This window comes from Manacus candei, unplaced genomic scaffold, assembly GCF_025592945.1.
Source record: "Manacus candei isolate 608988 ecotype Guabito, Panama unplaced genomic scaffold, ASM2559294v1 h1tg000010l, whole genome shotgun sequence".
Taxonomy (NCBI): domain Eukaryota; kingdom Metazoa; phylum Chordata; class Aves; order Passeriformes; family Pipridae; genus Manacus; species Manacus candei.
Window position 1 is genome coordinate 6,574,604 of NW_026138058.1, and position 26,898 is coordinate 6,601,501.

General features: G+C 43.0%; 1 protein-coding gene across 6 annotated transcripts in view; it reads left to right on the plus strand.

Annotated features, from left to right (window-relative positions):
• The window catches only part of NRG1 (neuregulin 1), a 451,521-nt gene that overhangs the window by 317,009 nt on the left and 107,614 nt on the right, over positions 1–26,898 (plus strand). The window lies entirely within an intron of this gene.

The following is a 26,898-nucleotide window of genomic DNA, read 5'->3' on the forward strand; positions in this document are numbered from 1 at the left end:
CAAGTCACTAAAATAAGTAATGTAAGAGAGAGGGCAAAATTGGATATTGCTGCCTATTCTGGTTAGGAAAAGCAGGAGGGAGCCAATGTTTATTGCTAACAGATGTGAATATCTCTCCACAGAGTAATGAGGGAATTGAGTCCCTGTACTTACTCTAAAGTTCCTTAGGGCTTTTCTTTTCTGAATTTCAGTGGGACATGTCCATTTCACACTTGTCACTGTCAATCTTGTAACAGCCACAGGAGATAAAATAAACTGTTTCCTTCCACTTCTCAGACAATAGCAGATGTTCAGAGAACATGCCAGCACTGTCACTGTTGGCCAGACACTGGGAAAGACCTGGGAACAGCAGAGTGATTCAGTAGGCTCTCTTCCCCAGAGCTTTCATGAGAGAGCAGACATGTGTCATGCTTTGCTTTTTTGGGAGTTCCAGTGACAGACAGATATTCAGAGATCTGAAAGTTTTTTAAATTCCCATCTCTGAGACATCAGCTGTGGAGTGTCTTACAAAACTGAAGGTCCCTACCCTTTTATGTGCACATATACCTACACTCCTCAAAATCCAGATCATTTTGAGAGCGTGGACCTCCATTCTTAAATAAAGGAGAAAGGAAAGCCTATGACGCATTCTGAGTTTCACATAAAGGACTGGTGATCTGGTTGAAGGGTCAGTAATCCAAGGGAGGAGGAAGAAAATTCATGCTTTTGTGTCCTGTTTCATAGTGTGAGACTTAGTGGCACTGATTGCTACTGCTACCCCTCGCAGGTAGAAATACTTCCCACTTTCTCTTCTACTCCAGCCCTAGGATTTTTTCATATATATTTATTTTCTTCTGTGTAACCATAGAATCATAGAATGGTTTGGGTCAGAAGGGACCTTAAGGATCACCTGGTTCCAACCCCTTTGCCATGAGCAGGGACACTTCACGCTACACCAGGTTGCTCAAAGCTCCATCCAACTTTTCCTTGAACAACTCTCAGGGATGGGGCATTCACAACTTACTTGGGCAACCTGTGGTAGTGCCTCACCACCCTCACAGTAAAGAATTTCTTCTCAATATTAGTCTAAACCTAGTCTCTCTCAGTGTAAAGCCATTCCCCCTTGTCTTGTTGCTACATGCCTTAAGTTACAACTTTCATTTTCCTTCATGATGAAGCTCTCTGTGATACGCTTTTTCCTGCTCAATGAAGTGAACGAAACAACAGCAGTTGTAGCCCTGTGTGCTCTCACTGCAAAGGACTGCAGAGGCCACTCTTAAGCTCATCAGAAATATTTGGGGATGGAAGAGGTTTTTCCATCCCTTGTTTCCTAGGACTGCAGTGATCTGAAACAGGTGCCTTATGACCCTATGACTTTCTTCTGCTGAGGAGTTGCAGTGGAAAAAGTAAATCTGAAACTTCACCCTAATGCCTTGGGTTTATTGGTTCAGTCAACTATATATTCAAGGCTAGAGAACAAAATTGTGGTGGTCTTTTTTGCTCTCCTGGGACTTGTTAAAGGAATCTTGGCTTCTCACCCCGATAGCATACATATGGCAGCTTTCCTTTTCTTTAGAAAGTTGGTCCCAAAACTTGCATTCTTGTTTGTAAGTTATAAGATACATGGAAAAAAATTAAGAGGCAATCAGCTTTCCTAGGTTAAAATCATCAGCACTGCACACAGCCTTCTGGTGGAGGTATTGTACAGGAAGATTTGTATGGTGCAAGAGAGGAGAAGGGAAGTGGTGGGATATGGGCTGCCTGCAATAACTACAATTCCTGTTGTGTGGGAACCACCAGCAGCACAGTACGGATGTAGAGACCAAGAGTGATTCCACAACTTGGTTTACTGGTTCTATGGACAACAGCAGTTTGGAAACCTGTGCTCTGAGGGCTAAGCTGAGTCAAAAGCTGGGCACTGTTCACAGTAGAAAATGAAGAGGTGGTTGCACAGAGACAGAGCCTGTGGGAGTGTGTGTCAGACTCTTCATCACAGATGGAAGTGTTTGCCTAGTTGCACCTTGCAACATTACCGTCATGCTGGTTTGTGCTGCGCACTAAGGGCTGCTCCCTAAAATGTCTGTGGAGGCAGTTCCTCCATCGAACAGCCAGGGCTCTGCACGTATTCATGTTTCAGATCTGATTGTCTTATACCAGGATTCTCAGTTCACATTTGTTTGCTTGTGCAAGATGGTGAGCCAGCAGCCGTGGCACTGGATGGCTCGGAGCATATTCTCTGCAGCGTGCACCCTCCTGTCCATCATCTAGCAGGTTGATATGATGGCCAGCTGGAGGCAAGAATATGGATAAAGAACAGGTAGAAGGCTGATCCCACCTTGGCTGTGGCTTCTCTTTTCAGAGGAGTACAGAGCAAGTTTGTTGAGCTTTTGACTGGAGAGAAAGATCCAGTGCTTGTCATCTGTCCAACTTCAGATTACTTCAGACTAATTTACCTACAGACTCTCATGCTGGCCTCTAAAACCTGCACAGAAATTTTAAAAAGAAGGATTAGTTGGATAAAAAATGTGCCAGTTTGAACTGATCATCTCTTCTTTCCGGAGTTATTAACTTACAAGCTCCAAGCCTGGCACAGCAAGGCACTTTCCTAACACTTCATCTTCTCATCGTGCAATAACAGATTCCAACCTGCATATTAAATGGAGACCAGGTACAGCACACAGAAAGGAAGCACAGAAAGACTTTTTGCCTGTCACATTTTCTCAAGTACAGTACTGAACTGCTTTGATAAAAGTGTTCCATGCCGAACAATAAAACCTTTTATACGACATGATGTGAGGGTCATTGGTTTACAGAATATTTTTAATGGGAACATTTTTGCACATATGAAGCAAGCAACCTGGCCAGTAAATAATCTGTGTCCTAAAATCTTAACAAGCAAGTTAAGTTTCTGCTAAATTCTGCTTTCTTTCATCTCCTAATGTGAGCCCAAACCTCTTCCCCTGTATTTATTTATGTTATAATTGACAGAAGACCTCTTTAAGTTTTCAGAATCATACAAACCTGAATCAGTGTTTTGTATTAAAATCTAAATGCATTGGTGACAGCTCAGCAATTTCTGAAATGCAGCTATTCTGGGGTGAAAGAGCACAATTTTTTACGAGATAGTAACTGGGTAGAGTCACCTGGGGCAGGATGGTAAGAGGAGAATACTGTAACCAGTTGACAAAGCTGAGGGAATTCAGATGGTGAAGGCAATTACTCAGGTTCCACTTATGCTAGCACAGCAGGACTCCCAGCTCCTGGTCTTGTAATAAATTAGTCTGACACCTTCAACTGTCAGCATTTAACTCATCCCTTGCATGGATTGAAAGGCTGCTTTCTCAAGAAAGCCATATACCTGATTGCCTTGGTGGGACAGTGGGTCAAAGGAAAACCCTATGCCAGCTTGTGTGTTTTGCTTTACTATTTCAGTGGGTTTGTTTTTCTGAATAATTATCTCCGGAGAGAACATTTTGCTTTGTTCTAAGGACACAGTGCGTGAGTAATGGCAGGGTCAGACAATTAGTTCTTGTTTACTGTAGAATAAGTTTAAAGCTACTAGTCAGTGAAATGCTACCGAAAGAGCAGTAGTGAAGACACATCAGTTCCTTGTTAAAACCTACCACAGTATGTTGCAGTTTCATTCTCCACAGTGGGTATGAATGACAGTGGGTGATGCAGTGGTAATTTCAGTACATTTATGATTTGATCTGGCATGGCAAATCCTGTTTCCTGTAGTTAAATTTCACAGATAGGGCAAATTCATGTGAATAGGTAACATTTCCAAAGAGACAGAGCTTTCAATCTTTTGTATGATTCCCAATCTAAAGCTGGCGTGGCACGAAATTTCTGTTTCAAACCACTTGATATCCCAGGGTTTTCTGTAGCTGCATTCTTCATCTCCCAGTCTTGCTCTGAAAGAGAACTTGGGTTGTCACTGAGAACCTCAGCTGCATTAGGCTGCTCCATTGAGAAATTTGTACATCGTAATTCTGAGACAACACCACTAGAAAAGAGTAAATTCTTTTTTGTGCTGGGGTTTCTTCTTTCTGTTTTTTCTTCAAGGTGGTCAGGGAGGTAAAAGGCAATGATGGGTATAAGCAGTGCTAAAATTGGAAGAAGCTGACATCAAAGGAATAAGTGCAACAGTTTATATAGCTTAAATACAGCTGCCAGAGTGAAAGGGTTTTAAGGACATTGGCTTATTACACAAATATCTGTACATTTGTGTAAGAATAAATCTGTAAGGCTAACATTTTCCTCAGCATTTGTATATGAGGAGGCAATAGTAGTTTATGTATAAACATGCATACACGTATGAGTATAAAGTATATGTATGTAAGTGTGAAGGCAACAGTTTGGATCTGTTTATTTCAAGATTTGCTTTCCTGAGGTCATGGATTACACCATAAAAAAGAACATGAAACATGTGACCGTCTACTCTGACGGAATACAAGTCACAAAATCTACTTCTCATGTTTCTGTTGTTTGTAACATTTCTGAAGGAACTTCACAAGGTCATCTCTCATTGCCTTTAACATGTTGTGGATCATCTCCTTCTGTCCAAAGTTCTAACAGATACTCTGCCTGTCTTTCAGGAAAAAGGTATTTTTAAAAACTGCATGTGTCCTCACTGGTGGAGTGGGGGAGCCTCTCACAACAAGGTAGCTGTCCAAAAGTGTTAATTTCTTCCTCAGCTGGATTTCAGAGCCAACCCTACCTTTCCTCAGGAACCCTGGCTATGTCAGGACCTCCGTTTCTGACATCCCACAAGTCATACGGGAATCTGTCTTCAAGGGGCTGCTAGTAAGGCCTGGTTTCTTTGAAGTCCTTCCAGATGGTCAAATCATGGCAAATTCTTTTCTAAGAGAGCATTAGTTTGTGCCTCTCTGACTTCTTCTTCATACACTGCTGAAGTGACATGTACTATCTCCCACCTGAGACCAAAACGAGCATCTTTCTGATTTGCCAGCATAGCCTCTGCTATACTGGAGGACATAAGCTTGTAGTAGAGGGATGTGTTGGTGTTTTGACCTTGGTGGTTGGGTCACTGTGTCTTCCAGGTGACGACAGCCCTGGCACTGTCACTGTGACAAAAACAGGTGCTCAAGGACTCCTGTTCCCTCCTGGCTGTACCCTTTCTGGGTAGTAATTATGAACACACTTTGTGGTAATGGATCAGCCTTCTCAAAATCTTCCCTCTTCTGAGTCACAGAGGTAGTTCTTGCTGAATAAAGGTACACAACAGGCAGTCGTACCATCTGGGCAGAGATCTGTGGACAAAATAGAATATGTGACCTTGACAGAAACATGCATCTATTTAATGTCATTATCCACGCTGAAATCAAGAATGTCAGTGCTTGTACGAAAGCATGAAGGAGCCAAGGAGCTCAGAGTGAGTGTTTATGAACATGTGCATGGGTACAGAATAGCATTTGTATTTTAATACAATAGGCAGTTCCCAATCTACCCCTATAATCCAGATATTCTCTTCATCTCCTTATCTTCCACCCATTGTCCACACAATACCTACCCCCAAAGAGACTTTACCCTGAGGTACTGTATTGTGTTAACCCCAGGAGAGATTAGCTATGCAAGTTCCTTTGTGCTCCTCAGAAGACCCTTCCATTCTCAGAAAGACATGATGACAGCTCACTTTCTTGTTTTTGGAGGTGGAGTTTCTGTTGTTTCAGCTTTGGAGGGAAAGGTTCCAACAGAGAGAGTAATCCCAAAGGGAATTTGAGTTACCATATTAGAATTACCCCATCATGCCTGAAGACTTGCTGGGCTCCCTTTGACAGAGAGGCACACACAGCAGGCTTCCTCAGATGGAGTGTTCTGGGCTTTCTAGTCCACGTTCTCCCAGGGGAGATCTTGGGCTGCACTGGCTGTAAATTGAAACACCCTGTGGCACATCAGGGCCCTGGTCCATAAAAGGCTGTTTCAAGTTCGTGGTCTGGCAGCAGACATCTGTGACAAAGCAAAACCACAAAATTAATGAAATACAAAGGAGACAAGAGGCTGGGTCCAATGCTTTATTTTCATGCTGAGCTTCCAATTTGGGCAGCTCTGGTCAATCACAAAGGCAGTTGCTGTTGTCTAGGAAGAGGGAACAAAGTTTCTTAGAGAGCAAGGGAGGAAGGGAAGATACTCCTCTGAGTTATCTTCCTGTTCTCCAAGGTTCTTTTGATTCTTGAGGAGGAATCCAGGGAGCCCATACCATATTTAACAACTGGAAGTGCCTCAGTGTTTGATTGGATCAGTTTCTGGAAGATGAAAGCAGAGGGTAACACAGCAGTAAATGAACAGAAGATGAGCAGAAAAGTACATTATTTTTAGAATAACTTGCAAAGTGAATGCTTCCATTTCCTTCAGAATAACCCCTTGATAAATTCCTATTTACTTCTTAGAAAATGTAAGCTGCATTACAGAAGTGATATTTCAAAAGCTATAGGCAGAGTACTGTACACACAAATATGACCTTTTCATGGATGCATGGCTTTGAAGAGCCATCACTGTGTCCCCTTATTAGCTTCTCCACAAACACAGTGGTACTCTATAGCTGAGACTCAATTTAGACTATAGCAGTTCCTATCAGGAAAATTAAAAACAATACTCTTCTTTCATGTTCCTATTCTACCAGTATTGTAATAGTGCAGTGGGAGCCAAGATAAACCCTTGGGAAGAGATTATTATCCTATCCTTCATGTCCACGTCTCTTCTAAATTGCCTTTTGGTAACCTCTTCTAATTGGATGCAAAATGGGAAAGTTGTATCTCCTGTGACTTTCATTATCAAAATGTTCCCTCAGGTTCTTAATGGTTTCTGCTATTCTTGACATTCTTCCCCTGTACAGAGAGGAGAAGAAATTGCTGCAATTCACTGCAATTCACTGAAGTCACTGCAGCAATAACAGAGAAGCCTTCTACAATGTGATCTTCTTTCTAGGTTTGCATCTTCCTAAATATTTTGCAGTAGCCAGCTGGTCAGTAACTTTGAGTTGCATCTGCTGTAGCATGGAAATGCATAGCAAGTACAACAAAACACCCACTCTTTGTTTTTTGAAAAGAAAACTCTGCCCTGGAGCAATTGTCATTTATGAATCGTGTCTGATGGATACCAGTATTTTCTTTCAGTGACTATATATGTATAAAAAGGCTCTTAGATTTCTTCACAAGATTTTCTTTTCCTGACTGCCCACTCTTCAGGCTAGTCATTTCAGCTTCATTATGGATATACACAGCTCATAGATCTTATTAGTTTATATTATTCACAGTATCCAGCTATCTGAGATCCTTTGGCAAAGTAATTCCAAATTTTCCGTTCTATGGGGATCTGCTTTTTCATGGGAGGAAATTTTTCCACAGCCTTCCAATTTCCAAACTACATCAGTTCTGTTTGCAAGCTAAAATAGCATGGAGCATTTCTAATTTACGATGGATGATCACAAAGGCTAAACCTAGGGTGCTAAGCAGAGTGAGGCTGAGGACTGAGATGGAGTGCTAGAGCAGTGTTTGCCTATTTCATCATTAACATGTTTTCTTGTGTCATTTTGGGTCATGCCAGCTACTAATTTTCAAGACACCGAAGTACAATATGAAGGATTAAGAGCATTGAGACCCTGACCAGGAGCCAGCAAGGGTGCCGCCCTCCCAGCCCAGCTCCCCTCCCAGCCCAGCTCCTTTCACTCTAATCAATTCTCCCATAACATCCCAACAAAAGCTGCAATCCCCAAACACCCTCATGTTCCTTTAACTATATCAGAGGGAATCAATCATAAAGCCATGTGAATACCATTAAAACACCACTTGGGTGGGCTAAGACACAGCCTTTCCTCAATTTAGACACTGAGAACTGGAAGAAGACAAGTGTAAATCATTTTTAATGAAGGGCAGAGACACAGTGAAGTGTTATGTGATGTAGATGTAGCCTAGCCACACCTGTCCTTGGACTGAGAGCATGATCTATCCCCTTTACTATTGAGCAATGTTGGAATATCAGAGGCTGTCTATTCAGCCCCAGCCTTCCCAATGTACTTGTGGGGCAAAGAGCAACTGGCATTACAGCCCAGCCCCCCAGAGTTTAGCAACCACAGCCACTGCTTTTTAACAGAGAGATGAGACACCACCTACTACACTCCAGTCCAAGCCAACAGAGAAGACAACTGTTTTCTGAACCTTGAGCATTTGGCTCGTTTGTTTGTCCATTTGTTTCTGTTTTGTTTATTCAGTGCAGAAAAGGTCCTTGCTGCAGAGCTATAAATGTTCAGAATTGATGTTGAGTGAGGAAGGATTTGACTAGACACAATTTTACAGCCTGAAGCCTTTACAAATGCCATGTGCCACTGAGCTTATCTAAAAGTTTACCATTTATACATGGGGTGGTAATAATGCTTCAGAATTGAATACAGTCATTATTTTTCTGAGGTTTGTGAAGTGGAATCTGAACTCTACTACTGATATCTTTCTGGTAATATTCACAATGATCCAAAACATGATTCTTAATAACACAGTCAAGTGTCTGACAGGTGTTTAGATGAGCTTTCCAAAATGTCAGCAAGTTTGATGAGGAGCATTACTGCAATGGTTGGTTTCTAAAAGGAAAGGATAAGCCTTTGTAATATTACTTGTAAGAATTACAAAGGTGTTTTTTCAGTAGCACACAATTTGCACACAGATATATAGCTGTGAAAGCAAGTGCTACCTACATTGTAGAAAGCTACTCATTAGATCTACTGCTGCCAGTCGTGGCATAAATTGCCAGCGGCAGAATGTTTTTTTCTGGTCTTCTCAAATTAGAAGTGAGCTAACCACATGTGCTTTTATTTGTTTGAAATGTCTGTGTTTTTATAGAGAGAGAATGATCTTTCAGTTGCAGCTAAAAGTCTCTTGTAAGTTCTCAAGCACTGGTGTCCAGTGCCGTGGGGCATTAGTTCAGCAGTTTAGTTATTGTTCTGAAAGAACAGTAGGTTTAAATGTCTGGTGCTTTTGCCTGATTAAATGCCACCTCCCCTGCTTTTTCCCATTCTAAGAAAGTCCAAAACTAACCTTGATTGTTTTGAATTCCTTAATATTTTATGTTATTTAAAGCAATACAAACATGGAGTGATTCCACAGGACACACAGTGAAATAGGTTTGGAGTCTAATCTTGCTCTATACTTTTTATACTGTTAGTATGACTTTCATTATTTCCCTGGAATGGCTCTTTCCTTCCATTTCCCACTAGGGAAATATTTGGCTTAAAACAAGCTGCAGGCTATGCATAGTTCTTGAATATTTTAATGATCTACACAAAACCCATTAGCTGACATGGTGGCAACTAATACTTGACAGACAGTAGTATAACAGTTATCTCAGAGACTGCGAGAGGCCAGAAGAATCTTAAACACTACTGTTGCAGGAAGGATGAAGAATTGCCTTGAGCAGTGATGCAACTCATTCAAATGCCTGTCAATCTGTCTTGATGAGGAACTGGAGCTTCAGTTCTCTGGTGTCATGAGCTCTGAATCAGATGCTGCTCCTGGTGATTAGGAGAGCTGCATCTGTGGAGTAGGTGCTTGTGGCTCCTTTAAATATTTGTCACTTCGGAGGGAGGAGGTTGAGATTAGGTCCAGGGAAGGAATGCTGTGAACACAGATTCCGTATCTTTTCTGGTGGACTATAGTCATGCCAATGTAGCTGTGATAGCTAAGACCAGCAGATCAATCCCAAGCTTCACAAGAGGTAACACAAGTCTGAAATCCTCTCCACGTGTGTTCAGCCAGCACATTTGGACTGTGCACTGGTGAAATGCCTTCCTGGAGGTAGAGGAGAGGAAATGAGGCATGGCTTAGGGACTGTTTACCTTAACCTGTCCAGTTACACCTTTCTGTTGGAGGCACAGGACCCTTGGTGTCTTATCCATGTCTGTATCCTGTGTCACATGTGTAAGTGACTTCTCATGTTGGCAGCAACACCATGAGTCAATTACACTTTCAAGATCAAGAGTTAGATGCCAGGATCTTACTAATCCTTCCAGCCAAACACACACCTGGAGAGCTAATATGCGTTGTTGTACTTACTGCCTGAGTTATGTGTAGAAGAGACGCAGTAAAACTCTAGATAATTGGATGTGGATTGCATTTGCAATTATATCTTCACTGGATAATATGCATGCATCACAGACCTAATATTCACCCCAGCAAGAGAGCACAGTTATAGGCAAGCTGAGCAAATGGAGCTTTTCAATTTAAATGTGCAAATGAATTTCATACACACATGGGCACCATTAGCAGATGGTCAATAAGGAAGGCTGTATACAGAGGAGGGATTCTTTCCTTTTAATTTGATGAGAATCTGTTTCTCTGGATGATGCTCCATCCTGAGGAATAGCTTTTATTATCTGTAAATATCTCCTACAATATGAGACTGCCATTCACAGCAACCCAGAAGTGTCATGTATGAAGTACTGGATGAAGAACTTTCTCTGGATGGAGGAAAAAAAAAATCAAAAAGAGTTAAGTCAAGTATTTTGACTATTATAAAATTTTCAGAACAAGATGTGGCACGGGTAGCTCTAGTAGAAACATATTAGCTACAGCTGGCACATGATTGCTGAAAAATTTGAGAATTCCTTAAGGAAAAAAGGTATTCTTAGAAAAGCTTTTGAAAAAGAAATAGGCATCAGCTAACTGAAATGGGAGGCAAGCAGAGAACTGGTTATCACTTATTTAGACTTGCTGTTCTTGAGTTCATCTGCTGTATCCTAGCATGGAAGGGGTGGTGGAGTGCGGGAAAGGCTAGTCTAAGCAGAAAGCAGAAGAACGCATGCGTGTATGAGCTGGCACTTCTGCTTAGCCTCTGTCTCAATCAGATCTCACTGCTCACTTCTTAAACACTGCCATATTCTTGGCATCTCCCCTTTTGTTATCACAGGAAATTCTCAGCATGGCGAAGTACATTACAGCATTTATAAGAAACACTGACTAATAAGGGTCCAGTGAGTTTTTAAAGAACTCTGCTTTTCTGATCTCTGAGGACTATTTTTTACTCAGTCCCAGTCATGATCAGGTCTTGGCCTTCAGTAGCTCTGCATAAAATAGTCATTCCAAATAATTTTGAGCACAGTCTCTGCACACAGTGGCACCTGTCAAAACTGAAATATCTTGAACAAGACTCCCAGCTGTCAGCCAGTCGAACAACCACATGTGAAGCAGTCATGCTGCTGTACCTCCTCCACCTGGTCACAGAAAGAAGGGGTAGCTGACCTGTTCTGGAAAGCAGCATTTGTTGCAGGGCAGAATTTCTGCTGCCAGCCCATGCTCACAGAGGATGGGGAAGCAGCACAGCCAGAAATATGCATCAGCAGGCAGGCTGGCCAGCCCCAGTACCCACCAAGCCCTGTGTCCTGTCTCAGGCAGCAATGGGTGCCGATGGGACAACAAAAAGATGATGCCTCTGCTAAATGATTTTCCTCCTAAGCTGTGACCATGAGAGGGAACTCACTCTGACTCCTATTTTGCTCTAGTTAGGGGGGTCTTGTCTCTTCTGTAATCTTGTTTTGTTGTTGGCTTCAGCTCTCTCTCACTCTTCCATAGCAAACATACCATCTCAGGTTTATGGGGAGTCTTGTCTCTTCTGTAATCTTGTTTTGCTGTTGGCTTCAGCTCTCTCTCACTCTTCCATAGCAAACATACCATCTCGTTATGCCTTGGATTAGGTTCCTCAGTGTGAGGCCACCAGTGGCCTATGACTTTCAAAGGGGGCTTCTCCCACCTTATAGACCCAGGGTAGTCAGGGATGACAGGTGATTAAACCTCAAGCCACTAAATGGAGTGTAGTATTCTTTTGGTCTGCGACCATCTCCTCATCCTCCTTTATCTACATCAACTGCAAACAACTACAGGAGCAAGCCACATAAATATTGTGATTGGAGTGACATGCCATTTCAGACACCTTGAATAGTGTAGCACATGACTGATGTGGGGATAGAGACTGCCAGAATATAAAATCATAGAGTGCTTTAGATTGGAAGGGACCTTAAAGATCATGTAGTTCCAACCCCCCTTCCATGGCCAGGGACACTTTTCACTAGACCAGGTTGCTCAGAACCCCTGAGAACTTCCAGGGATGGACCATCCACAGCTTCTCTGGGCAACCTGTGGCAGTGCCTCACCACTCTCATAGTAAAGAATTTCTTCCTGATATCTAATCTAAACCCTTCCTTTTTCATCTTAAGACCATCCCCCCTTGTCCTTTCACATGCCCTTGTAAGGAGTCCCTTTTTAGCCTTCTTGTAGACCCACTTTACATACTCAAAGGCTGCTGTAAGGTCTCCCTGGAGTCTTCTCCAGGCTGAACAGCCCCAACTCTCTCAGCCTGTCTTCACAGGATTGGTGCTCCAGTCCTGTGATCAACTTAGTGTCTCTTCTCTGGACTCGCTCCAACAGGTCCATGTCTTCCTTGTGTTGGAGCCCTAGAGCTGGATGCAGTACTTCAGGTGGGGTCCCATGAGAGCAGAGCAGAGGGGGAGAGTCACCTCCCTTGACCTGCTGGTCACATCTCTTCTGATGCAGTGCAGCATGCAGTCGGCTTTCTGGGCTGCAAGTGCATGTTGCCAGCTCATGTTGAGCTTTTTGTCCATAAGTACCCCCAGCTCCTTCTCCTCAGGGCTAGTCTCAATCTATTCTCCTCCCAGCCTGTATTTGTGCTTTGGGTTGCCCCAGCCCAGGTGCAGGACCTTGCACTTGGCCTTGTTGAACTTGGTGAGGTTCACCCAGACCCACCTCTCCAGCCTGTCCAGGTCCCTGTGGATGGCATCCCTTCCCTCCGCTGTGGCAACTGCATCACACAGCTTGGTGTCACCAACAGACTTGCTGGGGGTGCCCTTGATCCCACTGTCCCTGTCAGCAGCAAAGATGTTAAACCACACCTGTTCCAGCACCGACCCCTGAGGGACACCACTTGTCGTTGGTCCCCACTTGGACATCGAGCCATCGCCTGCAACTCTTTGAGTGTGACCATCCAGCCAACCCCAAATCCGTGTTGTGGTCCACCTATCAAATACATGTCTCCAGTTTGCATGTCAGCGTGTTACTCATTAGTGCCCACTGACTGTGGGCAAGGCCAAAAAGGGAGAGGAAGGTGCACAGTTTTCCTCATGGAAAACTGTGTACTTGTTGTAATACCTAGAAAATGTCATCCTTGCCCTTTTGTGATTAACTACTGGCATATGTGCTAAAGCATGAGGCTTACTAACCCTAACATAAGAAGCATTTGGTTTTGTTAGTGCAGGAAAGGGATGCATGTTCCTATTTTCCATGCAACTATCAATCCTTTTCTCAAAATTTCTTTAAGAACTTGACCTGAATGGGGATTAAGCAAATTCTCAGTGACAAATATTTTTTTCTTTTGTTTCTACATGGAAAAGGGAAATGTTTCTGTTCCCCATACAGGAAAATGTAGTCGTTGAGGGCTATAAAATCACCGACAGGCTGTAAAAGCATAACTTGACCTGCTCTTTGCAGGCCACAGAGGTCCTTCTCTTTGCTCAGGAGATGGAGAGGAACATCCTGACTGGCTGAAGGCACTCCCTTCACAGTGCTGGTGATGTAAGATCGTAAACTGGGAGATCTTGGGGGTCTCATTTTGCAATCCATGTGAAGTGCTGAGAAGGATCTGCGTGTCAGTCTTTTCAAGACTTCTAACTGATATTAAGACTGGCCAACTGGCCACAGTTTGACCAGATCATGGTTTATTTGTCCCAGAGCAGATACAATTAGTATGTATCACCCACAATTAATACGTGGGTGAACATACGAGGAAAACAATGTCTTCATCAGGGAGCCAGCACAAGGCTTCTGTCACTGGCAGTCACCCTTGCCCTGTCGTTTCACCCACTGTGATTAGAAATTCATCAAATATGTCTGGAGAATTTGCATGCTTAGCCTGCTTTGGAAAGAGGGGATTGTCTAGCCATGAAAGGAGATTATGCAGCAATTTCCTCCTCAGCACAGCGAGGCAATGAATCTGACTCTTCATTACAGAGGAAGGATGAGTAAGAACAGTTGCATTTCCTGTGCAGCAAGAGTAACATGAGCCCTGCTGCAGGTTCCTTTGGGAATTTCCATGATCATGTCAGTTTCAGACATGATGCATAATGTTACTACGAGCAAATGTATGTGTTTAAATAGGAATGCTTGTGGGGAAGGGGAAAGGGATCGATTCACTAAACAATGTGTTTGATCTCAGCTAGAAAGAAAGCTGTACAAAAGAAGACAGGATCCAAGTTAGTTGCTTGACTTTTATAACTCATGCATTAATTACTGGCAGCAGTAATGTATTTCTGAGGTGATCGTAGTTTTTAATAGATATTCTCACATTCTCTCACCACTTAGGAAAATATTTCCCTCCACTTACGAAAATATTTGCTATGTTTTCATCATGTGAGAGGCTGTTAAGAAGTCTTGCAGCTCCTTGCTAAATAAATGGAGAGAGGTCCCTCAAAGCATCTGCCTCGTTCTCCTGTGTTTTTACACTCCTGCTCAGGGTGAACACAACTTGGTGCTGCTACTAAGGCATCAAACACTGTCTTTCTCTTTCGAAGAGTCTTTAATACATACACAATCCTGCTTAGATTTTTCTAAATCCTTTACCTGGGGGATGTTGTACATCTGCAAATGCAAAAATGTATTACAAGGACACATTCTTGTGCTCAAAAAAGACAGATAGCCTAGCAATTGGAGGTTAGCAAGACACTGATCAGAGGAAAGAGTTCCTGAGCAACCTTAAGCACATGCCTTAGGACTAGTATGAGTGTACATTACAGGCTGGGAATCTCAGACCAGCACTTGGCTCCTGAGGGAACAAACCATGAATTCTGAAACACATGTGCAGACACCTCAGTGAATGCCCAGAAAGACTTTAGATGCCTCAAAACTAAACTTATTTCCCACCAGGATTAGTCCAAGCAGTTACTAAAGGCTGTTCCACGATCGTGTGCTGATGGTAAGACAGCCAGCCAGCATTATGTAGATGACTAAGATGGAGCATGAGAAGTTTTCTGTGGCTATGTCCATCTCCTAGATCCTCAGCACCTTCTCAGAGTTATAAGGAGGCACCAAAAAAAAAAAAAAAAAGGCATGAAACCACCATCAACTATTCTATGAAGAGATAGTATTCACTCCTCTGTCTCTCCTCTGTCCACAAAGTCTTCAAAAAAAACATCAGTGACATTCATCTCTCTGGTGTGAAAAACATATTGTCATTTTCTGCAAAGCTGGAGACTTCCTTCAGCAAGAGGAACTTGGAAGTTCTTCCTGAAACAGTCTTGCCATGACAGTATTGAAAGTGTGCTCTCAGGAGAGAGAGAAGACTCCCAATGGGTAGAAAAGGGGTCGCCACGTTAGGTTATTTTAAAATAAACCCAAAAGCTGCTGTTAACGCCTTGGATGAAGTCTGTCATGGTAAAAGGATGTGAGGAGCCATCCTGGTTCATCCAGATCCCTCTAGGACAACAAATGGAGGAGCACCTTCAGACATGCACAGATGCAGGTGTGAGATGAGGGAGCTGAGGTGCTCAAAGCCACATGGGAGGGTATGCCTGTATACCAAATTAGGCCCGTTTTAAGTGCCTGGGTACCTTTATTTTATTTTTTTTTTTAGCTGGCTTCTATTTCTTTTTCCTCCCTCATAAAGGAAATGCCGTGACTGCACATGCCTTATTAAAAGATTGCTTGTTTGGCTGGTAGCCATAGAGGAATAATTACTCTTATTGCTCAATGAATCAAGTTACTGTCATTTTAAACACTCTAGCTGAATTTCTGATGAGCACATGAAAGAGTTAACTCTACCACTGTCATGCTACCACAGCATTAAAATAACAGCAAATTTCAGGAACATAAATTGTCCTCTCTTGTAGCATAAATTTGGAGCATAGACAAAATCCTCATAAAACTATGTCATGCTGTAAAAGTCTCCTATTTGAAAAATATACAAGTAGAGCTGTGGACTAGTACAGCACAAATAAAATACATGCAGGGAAGTAGAGTGGTGTCTTTTGAATTTGTAGGCATTTCAAATGCATTCTAAAAATAAATTGAAAAAAAACTTCTTAAAATGTTAAACATTTTTTCATTTCAGTTAGCACAACTTTTCTTATGTACAATAATAATCAGGTTATCCTGGACTGGAAGGGGGCGTTGATTTAATTTGAAGTGGTGGGCTCCTTCTCTGAAAGGGTTTTTTTGTTGCTTTAGCAATTGAAAGCCTTTCTTTCCTAATAGGATTAGCGCAAATAATTACCAGAGGATTTCTCCGTGTCATCTGAGTACAGTTCCCCACAGCCGTATTAAAAAGCCTGTCCTCAGTATGGAAACAGTCAATGGCAGTGGGTAGCTGAAAAGGTTATAGTTAACTGTTGCCACTCAAACCATAGAAAGTCGTCCACAAAGGCAGGAATGCAGCGGTTTTTACCCTGATCTCCCTTGTGCCCAGCTTGTGGGAAGAACAAACAGTAGCTCCTTGTTGGCAGGAAGCTACTAGGGAGGCTCTGATGGACAGCAGGGTGAAGTGAGGGGCCACAACCCAAATGGTAGGTGTCATGACAACCCTCTTGCAGCACTTGTTCAGTAACATGCAAGTGATCTGGGATAACAGAGATTTAGCCTTGCGTGTGCCAAGTTTTATGCTGTCACTTTGGTTTCGGGTGCAGACCAGGGTCCTCCCCTCTGACCTACTAGGAAGGGACCCTACTTGTAGAGGTTCTTTGGTGTATCCCTGAAATCTGTGAGATACATCAGCAGCCTGTGGGAGAAGCTTCTGACTCTTCAGCTTTAGGACAGCTCCGTGCTGCTTTTTACAGTTTTTACATTCGGACACTTTATTGAGTGTAACAAATTCTGTACAAAAAAAAAAAAGGAACGCCTTGAGGAGGGGAAAAAAGAAATTGTGACTCAGGTTGAGACTGCACAGAGGCGTCCTGCTGGGAGAGCAGGTCTGAATTAATTTCTGTGACATTAATCCATGCATCTAATCTGTAACTTTATTACTTATTCAAAGTACACTCTGTTTTTCTGCTGTTCTAAGCCTTCATTTCAGTTCTGGCTCTGTATCCATATTTCTGTGCAGCATAATATATTGTCCAGAAATCTGAAAGGCATTTCTTAAGCATTAATATATATATACCAGCTTGACAGATACATGTCTGTAATCATAGATCATTGTTCAGTGTGCCAGGAAATGAGCACTTCTGGCCTGACCTTTCTGATATTCCTTGAAATTGCAGGACATGTATGCCCTTTTTCCAGCTCACTGTGAACACTGCTGTTTTGATAGGAAAAGGGCTTGGTAAAGATCTTTACTTGGGGTGCTTTGTCTCATGGTACTGTATCTGTATCTGTTTCCTCTCTGCCCATCCTCTGGAGACTTCCAACTTGTGTAATTGCTTTTGAACATAATCACATTCGTGGATCAAAGAAAATGCACAACCTTGTTGTCGCAAGTTAATTGTTCCTGGAATAATTCTTACAGGTTGTCCACAGTTGTCTGCCTCAGTGATAGATTCAGAGCCATCATTCCTTCCACCTTCTGCACCTTTTCCAAATAGTTGGTATTATTTAACCACTTCAGTTGGCACTCCTGGAAACTCTCTCATTACCTAATGCACCAGTGAGCTGACTGTTGCCAGTAGCTACAACTTACCTCTACACTGGTAAGCAGTAAACCTGAACTTTCTGTCTGCTGCAGCCACATTAGTACATTAATAATGCATTATGTTTCCTGTAATTACATACATGCACAGAGATTACTATTTTCTTTTTTTTTGTAAGAGGAGGAAACAAGATGGAGGTGGGGGATGGAAGGTGGTGGAAACAGATACAACTAATTATTAATGCTGACTAGACCCCAGCTGCATGGGTTTTTAATTAGCCCGTGTCTAACCCTAATAGTCACTGTTGGGATAATACTAGCTCTTCTTAAGTGGGTTACTTTAGCAAAGGAAATGTGTTGTCTGCTCACACCTGCACTGTGTAGTGTTACTAGCACATACTCAGCAACACAGGCCAAAATGTTAAAATTTTTTTCAGTTCACTTGGTTAAATTTTAGTCATATTTTGTCCTGCAAGGCAGTCTCAAAGAGCGAGTTCCATGCAGCTGAGCAGGGCTACTTTCCTGAGGAAACCATGAACTGATACCTAAGGAAGGAAAAGGAATGCAATATACAGAATATCACTTATTTTTCAAGTGTTATTAACAAGGCCCCCAGAGAATCATTGCAAATTGATCAGTGAGGTAGGAGCACAATCTCCACTCTTCAGAGAAAAAGGAGTTCAAAATTCAAGACACCCTTCCTTTTCCTCCCTTAGCTGAGCTGAAGGCTTCTGGAATAAGTAGAATCGTTATGCCAATGAATGTGTGTGCCAGCCTGGTCCATCCCCAGGAGCTTGGGCTTTGCCCTGTGGACCTTGTGCCTGTAGAGTGGAGCCTATTTTGGTCACATCCTTGTTTTCTCCTCTAGCATTTGCAAAGTTGTTAAAACATCGTTCCTTTGCTGAAAACCCTGAAGGAAGGACACAGTGTTTAGTGTGAAATTAGAAACACTGAGAGGTTTTGTTGCCCTTTGGCAGCTTTTAATTTAATTGGAATTAAGCGGCGGCTGAGCAATATGCAGGGTTTGAGCAAGAGCAAGTCATCCCTCAAGTGAAAGCAGGTCTTAGATCTTCACTGTTGCTGTGGCTGAGCAGGCTGAAATCCTGCCCACACTGGCAAGATACTTGATCCCATCTTTGCCAAGTAAATATCTGAAGGAATGGTAAAATTTTATAGGGTCTGGCTTCACACTGTGGCCCTGATCAGAAAGAGATTTAGGGGCACTATTCATCTCCACTGTGTGTGTACAAGCCAAATCACAAAGTGCCTTTATCTTTTTCTTGCACCCTGTGGGTGCTTGTTTCCCTTCCCCACCTTCACAGCCACAATTTCCACCACAGGCATAGCATACCTACAGTCATATACAGGAGGGCAGCTCTATTTTATTTGACTTTTTCCCTGGATGATAATTTGAATGAGCTTGACTGGGAACACAGAATGCAGGGTGACCTCAGCCCTGCCTGTCTGGCCCACCTTTTCAAATAGTCTTTCAGAGTAAATGCATTTATTCCTCTGGACACCATCAAGAGGAAGGAAAAAGACAGGCTGTCCTCTCTATCCCTTTTTTCTAGCCCTGCTGCCACTCCACAGCTTCTGTGGTGAAACACAGGCAGGCATAATGCACCCCAGCAGACAGTTTGAATGCAGGAAATGCTGCAGGAATAATGAGTCCTTCAAATGAAATTATAATTATAAACTCATTCTGATACATATGTATCAGCTCTGTCACCGCCTCCGATGCTCCATTTCGAGGTTTTTCAACGTCTTGCAGAAGGGGATGTTTCCAAAGCTGCATTACAGGGTTTACATCATCAAGTGGCAATGGCCCCTATTGCCCTGTGCTGTTGTATGCCCCTGTGTTAAATGCAAACAAGTGGTAATGGACCCATTTTACCCGATTTCTAGAAGGTGAGAGTTTTGCTTTTGTGTCAGACTGCATACAGCCCAAAAAAGAGCCTGGTTGCAGGGGTGAGAAAGATGTGGCAGGCTAGGGTTTGCATTCAAAACACGGCTGTGTAATAAAAGCATATTTGATTAGACTACTGAAACCTCATTACTAGACATAAAATCTCCTTTGTCATACTTATTTGAATTCTTCTTAATTATTTGCTGGAAATTGACAAAGTTTCCCAGCCAATGCCAAAGGAGTGATTCATACCTTCTATGGCTTTCTGAATGCACTAAGAAAGAATATTAAACATTAAATATTAAATGTCCTCGATGGTACAACGATTCTGAGGCACGATGAGAGCTGTTGCTTTTGTTATTGTGGAATTTTTGCACTTAAAAATATCATGTTGCCTATCTGTTTTAATCAGCGAACATCTCAATTCTGCTAACTTGAGCATAATCAGGCTGCATATAGACATGACCAGAGCCAAACCAACCGGAGTAATTGAATGAATATCCTGATTTAGGATAAGGTGGATTAACATCATTATTTAGAAGTATTTGTAGAAAGCTGCTACGCAAACCAGCTCTTGAGGTGAAATCATAGCATTTTCTGCAAGAAAAATTCTGGTGTTTGCAGGTTCAGAATGTATAATTGTACCGTAAGATATACTTCAAAAAAGTCTAAGCCATGAATATGTCGATGTCCTATCATTAATACCCATTTATTTAATGATACAGAGATACTTCTATGCAGTAGGCTGGCTCCACGTCTTTGACTTCTTTCTTTTTGGTTTTCTAATAGCAAAACTATTGACTGTGCATATACTAAAGAGTCACTCTATGAAAAACTGCATGTATTGCTAAAATATAGAAAATGATGCTTTAAAGTGAAGTAAAGTATGATGCCTTAGGTTTTAAACAGTAGCAGTTGGGAATGCGTGCAGGTACAAAAATAATTCTGTCTATACAAAAGTAGTAGTCGGTAGAGTCAAGATTTTTTGGAGTAGTGGGTGTCTTGTTGGGATCTACTAGGAGCCTCTGCCTAAGTTAAGCCCAGATTCAGGAAGGGCTTTGAGTCACAGTCTTACTGTGCAGTCTTTGGTGAGAAAACAAGGTCAAGGAACTTCAGGCCTCTGGAGAATAGTCCTATTCTCTTTCTTCCAGCTTATATATATTTATGGGACCAGGCTGGGAACTAATTTGTAAGCTTATCTGTTAAAAAAAAATAAAATAAAGTAAATTATTTTAAAATCAAACATCAGTTTTCTGATCCAGTTGAGAGCCTGGTCGCATGAACAATGTTACTGCATTAGTGCAGGTCACAGAAGAGAGGGAGCACAAGGAGAGGAGAGACAGGGAAAAGGATGTTGCTGCCCAAACTGTTTATCATGAAACCACAGCACTATGCTCCAAAATGCCTTCTCAGTTCCTGAATTAGGCTATGATTCAAAAAGGCACTTAGGTATATGATGTAGCCCATCTCTAATCAGGAAGGAATTTCACCACTTGTTTAACTCCATGTACATTTAAGTATTTTATTAACCAGGCATCATTGAGGGAGGGATAATCCCTTGATTTAGGGTTTTCAGGACCTTTACTCAAATTATCAATGTCCAATGACTCCCTCAGCAATAGCAGCACTGCGACTACGAAAGCTGACCAGCACAAAATCCTGCACAGATGAGCCTGTGCAAAATAACAGTATTGCCACTGTTCCGTGGCAATTTTCTTTTATCTGAATTTCCGTGGCAAATTTCTTTTATCTGAATAAAGTGCTGAAATGCAGGCATGCAGATACATTTGAGCACTGAGGTGGGTGGGAGTTAATGATCAAGCCTGAGCCCTGAGACTGGAGTGCTACCCCTGCTCAGTGCTGCACTATGAAAATAAATAAATGCAACCACCCCAGCAGGTTTGCTGGAGACTCCAGTGACAGGGGGAAGGGGGTGTCAGATCTGGAGGAAAAACAGGCCCACAAACAAACAAAAAAATAACAGACTCACCCCCCTCCCGCCAAAAAAGAAACCCAAAACAAAACCCAAAACCAAACAATAAAAACCACAAAACACACACACACACACAGAGAACCACAAAACACAACAAAAAAGAAACAAACAAACAAACAAAAAATACAAACAAAAAAAACCCACCCGAAAACTGCACATGGACTTTGTCCATCTGCTTCTGCCCTCAGGCAGAAGAGCCTTGCTGAGCACATTACATGTCTTTGCATCTCTTAAATGCTCCTTTGCCACATGGCAGAGCTAATTATCATTAGCCTGAACAATAGCGGGCCCATCCCAGTTTTGTGACTGAGCAGAGGCTGCGGGAATGAGTCAGTGCCATTGACGAAAAACCCTGAAATTCGTAGTTTGATGTCCTATTTCTGTGTCTCCTGTAGTGCCACTAGCTCTGCTTTTGAATAGGATAAAAGAAACTCAGTGTCTCACATTTCACTTGCAGATGGAAAGACTCAGAATACCTTTTGGTTCCCCTAAAATAACAGCCCGTTTTTATGGCAGTTTTCAGTTTCAGTTACTGGCTGTAGCTACTTAAAGTATATACATCTCTTAAAACGGCCACCGTAGTTTTGTTGGGGTTTTTTTCAAATCACTGTTTCTGAAAGCCACAGCTATTGGTCTTACAGGAAGCATGTTCCTGGTGTAAAGGCTTGGTGGGAATGTGCACATGCGATGCCAACACAGAAAATACTGCCACAGAGGCAATGTGAGCCTTCTCAACCTTTTTCACGAGCATTGCAGTTTGCATACTGAATTTCAGGCATTTCCACTGTGAGGAAGTGCTTCTGACACACCAGCATTCCAATACAGTTGGTTTGGTTTGAGGGTACAGAGAGTGTTAGAATACAGCTTCTTCATGTCCCAATCTCCTCTGCTGTCCGAGGGTAGGGGGTCTTCCCACAGCAGCCCTTTATACCAAATGAATTAAGGACACTAATGACTCTGTTGACGCTGACATATTTACCCTCATGTCTATGGCTGAATATGTGCTTAAAGGTTCATATTTTTAGAGCTCATCTTTTCTTGCGTGTTCTTACAGGCTTGATCTTCATCTCCTCAGTCACATATGACTGCAAATGGCCAGAGGGTTTAAAAAAATAAAGGGAAAAAGGTGATGGGAATGGGCAGAAGCACACAAACAGCGCTGTCACCCTGTTTGCTTTCCATCAGGTGAAAAATGGGGGGGGGGGGTGTTGTGTGGGTGACAGCCCGTCACATTTTAGCATTTAGAGTTCCAGTGACAGGACCAGCATAGAAGCAAAATGAAGTTTTTTTCTTGTGCCATTTCAGCTGAGAGATGAGGTTCCTAGTAAGGGCTTTTGGAAGGACTCAAAGAGTGCTGGCATCAGTCCAAGGGAGATGGATTATGGAGGTTGGTGAAACAGTGGAAGAATGAATAAATGAATAATTTCGTACCATGTGTTATAGCCCGCTCTCCCCACACCATGACTGCTGGCAGTGATGTCACTCATTGGGCCTGATCACTCTCTTTGGGTCACTCCTCCATTGATAAGTGGTGCACTTATTTAATTTGAAGAAAGTGCAATCAATAAAAAGAGATCCTTTTATCTTCCTCATCAATCTCTTGTTAATGAGCATGCACTTTTTTCTTATTAGATTCTTGGTTACAATGCTTTTAATTTCTCAATGTATGATAGAAAAGGGGGTGCAATCAAACACACAACGGAGCAGTTGATGCTGCATGCTGCTGCTTGCTCCTTTCTGAAGAACTGGTGGGTGTAGGGATCACTTGTCCTGCACTGATGTATGGTTCTCTGAGCATCCTCTCTTAAGCTATGATCCGGACATGTGAGCCTATGAAGATACATTTTAATTTCCTGATGTCCCAGTAGTTGCAAGAAAATAGAAAATTCTTTGGGAATCTTAGATATTTAAAATCCAATGGCTTCCATGAGAATGATTCACCAAGCCTACTTTCCAAAACTTTCAGCAGGTTTGGGTCTGGTTATGATATGACTGAAGGTCAGATGAGTTAAATGGTCCCTGCTGCTCTAGTTTTCAGGATGATGTCAGTCATGGTCACACATCTATTCACATATTTATGGTGACCAGAGATAATGATCCTCTGCAGTTTGGTAATATGAAGTCAGCCTCCTTTTAGCACCAGTAAAACTGGCAAACTTCTCATCACAGGCTGGAGGTTAATGCTGTCTTTGGCTTTGTGTATCTCCTTGAGTCTTTTGGGAGTGAAACTTTGTAAAAAAACATTTGATTCTTCACAAAAATACTTCACAAAACAAAATTACCGTTTTCTAAGGCTCTGATTTTCAACTTGTCATTTACATATGGCAGGAGTCCAAATCTCAGTCATAGATTAGCTTCATTAGTGTAGTCTCAAACTGCTTTTTCCTCTCAGCCAAAGAGGCCCAAGCCACATGGTAATCAGAAATAAATCTTTGCACAAGGAGCTAACCTAATTATGAACAGGCAAGTTATTTCCTCCCTTATCCTTCTGTATTTACCACCAATGTGCTACCCTAGTAAAACTTTGTTACCTCCAAGGTCATGCTTCCTCCTGTTTTCTTCCAGGGTCTCCCTTTCAATAAACCAATTACTGACTTTTCCCAGGCACTCATCTCCTCCAGCCAGGGCCAGAATCCATCTTTAAGCACAGCATGCCACTATAGAAACATAAAAAGCTCAAAACTGGAGCTGTGGGATAAAGTGTTTTGGCATTGCTTTGGGGGTAAGAGGAGCAGAAAGGACCCCCAAAGTCAGCAAACTGTAACTTCAGACCCAAAGTGAGAGACCATCATCAGCCAACCTTTACTGCAGCCTCGAGAGCTGTCACGGGAGGTGGTGTTCTCCCTTACCCACCCCGACGTGGTAAAAAGAGCACGGGGTTGCATTTTGGCCCAAAGGTCCAGAGAGGAGCCGGCCCATGCGGTATCGGATTGCAGCACGGCAGGTAGGCTGTGTCCTGGCCCTGGCTTTGGCCACCTGTGGCTCGGGGCCTGGGATGCTGCCTGGCAGATGATTCAGCACTGCCTTTCTCCCTTCTCGGCCGGGGAACAGCGGGAGCCGCCGGGCACCTCCGAAGGCGGGGGCAGGGTGCCGGGCACCGCCCCGCTCTCCTCGCCGCAAGCCCCCGCAGCCCCCGGGGGGCTGAATCAGCTCTGCAGGCTTCCCTGGGAAGGGAGACGAGGGGAGGAGGAGGAGGAGGTCTGGTCAGAGCGAGCTGCGCGATGCTGAGGCAGGCAGCCTGCGCGCCAGGTCTGGAGGTGCGGCGGGGGAAGGGACCCGCAGCGGAGGAGGGCACTGCAGCCTGGCCCGGAGCCAGGCACCACGGACACGCTGCGGCCACGGAGCCGACGGGGGGTGTGCGAGTGTGCCTGCCTGCCTGCCTGCCTGCCTGCCTGCCTGCCTGCCTGCCGGGAGGAGCTGCTGCAGGCAGGCTGGGCCCTGCTGGTGGAGAAGCGAGTGAAAAAGGCAGGGAGAGATGCTGTCCAGGCTCGGTTTAGCCAGGCGGGCTGGGGCAGGAGCCCTTTGGCAGAGCCCTTTACCGGTCCGTGCGAGCTGACAGCCCCTCCAGCAGCAGGGTGAGAAGGGGGGCGATGCACCCACCTGCAGAGGAGCCCCTGAATGTGCCCCCGTGCAGGCAGCACACCGTCCCTCTGTCCAGCTCCACAGTGTTGCGTGTGTTCGGTTTAACTTCACGGCAACCCTTGTAAAGAAGGTGCAAGGTCTCCACACGCGTTTCTGTCCATCGCAGCACCAGCAAGACGTGAGCAAAGCAGAAACATAGTTTAAAGGAGAGCAGTTAAATGTGAGTAGGATGGAGAGTAGCAAAGATTACTGAAGGATGAATACAGGCTGTTTGTCAGGAGGACCAGCACAGGAAAGATACGGAAAGGGCAGTGGATTAAAGACAAGCTCAGAGAAGTGTCAGCAGGGAAAATTGTCTTACTGGAAATAGGAAGGTTGAAAAACTAGATATGGATAATCAAGGAAAGACATTCTAAAACATTTCTACCAAGCCTTCAGATACTGTAGTATCTCGTCTGTGCAATGAAGAGAATATTCCCAGATAGTTCTCAACTTGCACTCCTCTTTGAAGAGTGATGCTGTAGCTTCACACCTGAGGAGCAGCCTGTGTGTGTGAAAGCATGTCTGGTTTTCCCATATTTATCAGTTAATCTAATGAAAGGTATATCCTTTCTCTAGAAACCTTGATTACTTGTACCCACGGACCACCGCAGCTGTCATGGCAATGCTGCTGTGATGTTACACTTTCTACAGTGGCTGTGTTGCTACTGCTGTTTGAAATAGGTTTTGGGATACTCAGAGAGGCTACACTCATGTAAGGTATTACCAGCTAAGGAGAACATGTGCTTAATAATAAGGGAAGCCATGTATGTAAATATGCAGTGCAAGCTGTTCATTCTCTCTGAGGTTACTGATCACATCATTAACCTGAGGACCAGACTTTTTAGTGGTAATGTAGGCTAGATTGTATGATGATTTATCTTTTTACATTCTTCCAGAGAGTGTTATTACTGGCTGTGCTTTAAGATAAATGCTCCAGGCACTTGATTGTAGTAGCATCATGATTACTTCAGTTGGCTACTACAGCCTCACAGGAAGCTCTGTGATCAGACATCCATCAATTAGCCCTTGACGTGGCAGTCTGTGAAAACACGGTGGGATTCACTGAGATTTTGACAAACCTTTTTCATGTGCATGTTACTAATGTTCCCATGGAAGGGGGCTGGGGTGGTAGGGGAGTTGGAGGCAGAGAGAGAACGTGGGTAGAGCCAGATGCCTCTTTTAACACTACCAAAAATACGCAACTACAAAGGATTTACCTTTCAGATGCCTAAGATACCAGCAAAAATGAGTTCAGAGCAATTTATAGCACTTGATTCTTTGTTTCCTTATGCATCCTGCTGCCATTTATACTAAGGAGAAAGAGGGGTTCACATCAGCAAATCTTCAATGCAAGTGTTTTCATTAAGTCCAAGGAACTGGAAATAGTGTTATAATCCCCTTGCCTCTCATACATATGTCTGTATTGTTACACAGGTGTAACTTTCTGTGGGAGACAAAAGAGGGAATAGATCTGATTCTAATCTTACTTTCATTATGTTAACTGGACCGTTAATTTACCAGTGTGCTGCACTGGTGGAAATGGTAGTGCTAGGTATTGGTAGAGGTGACAAATGACAGTCAAACTTAAGAACAAAGTGTAAGCCTTTAATAAATAATAATGAATAACAAAATTCTTTTATTTTTCCTTCCTTTTTTTTTTCTTTTAGTCTAAGGTGGAGTGAGGATATGAGCTAGCAACATGTGAGCTCTTGAAAAGTACATTCAGGAGCAGATTTTAGTGTGAAGTCTTTGTTTTTTGGTTTTAGAG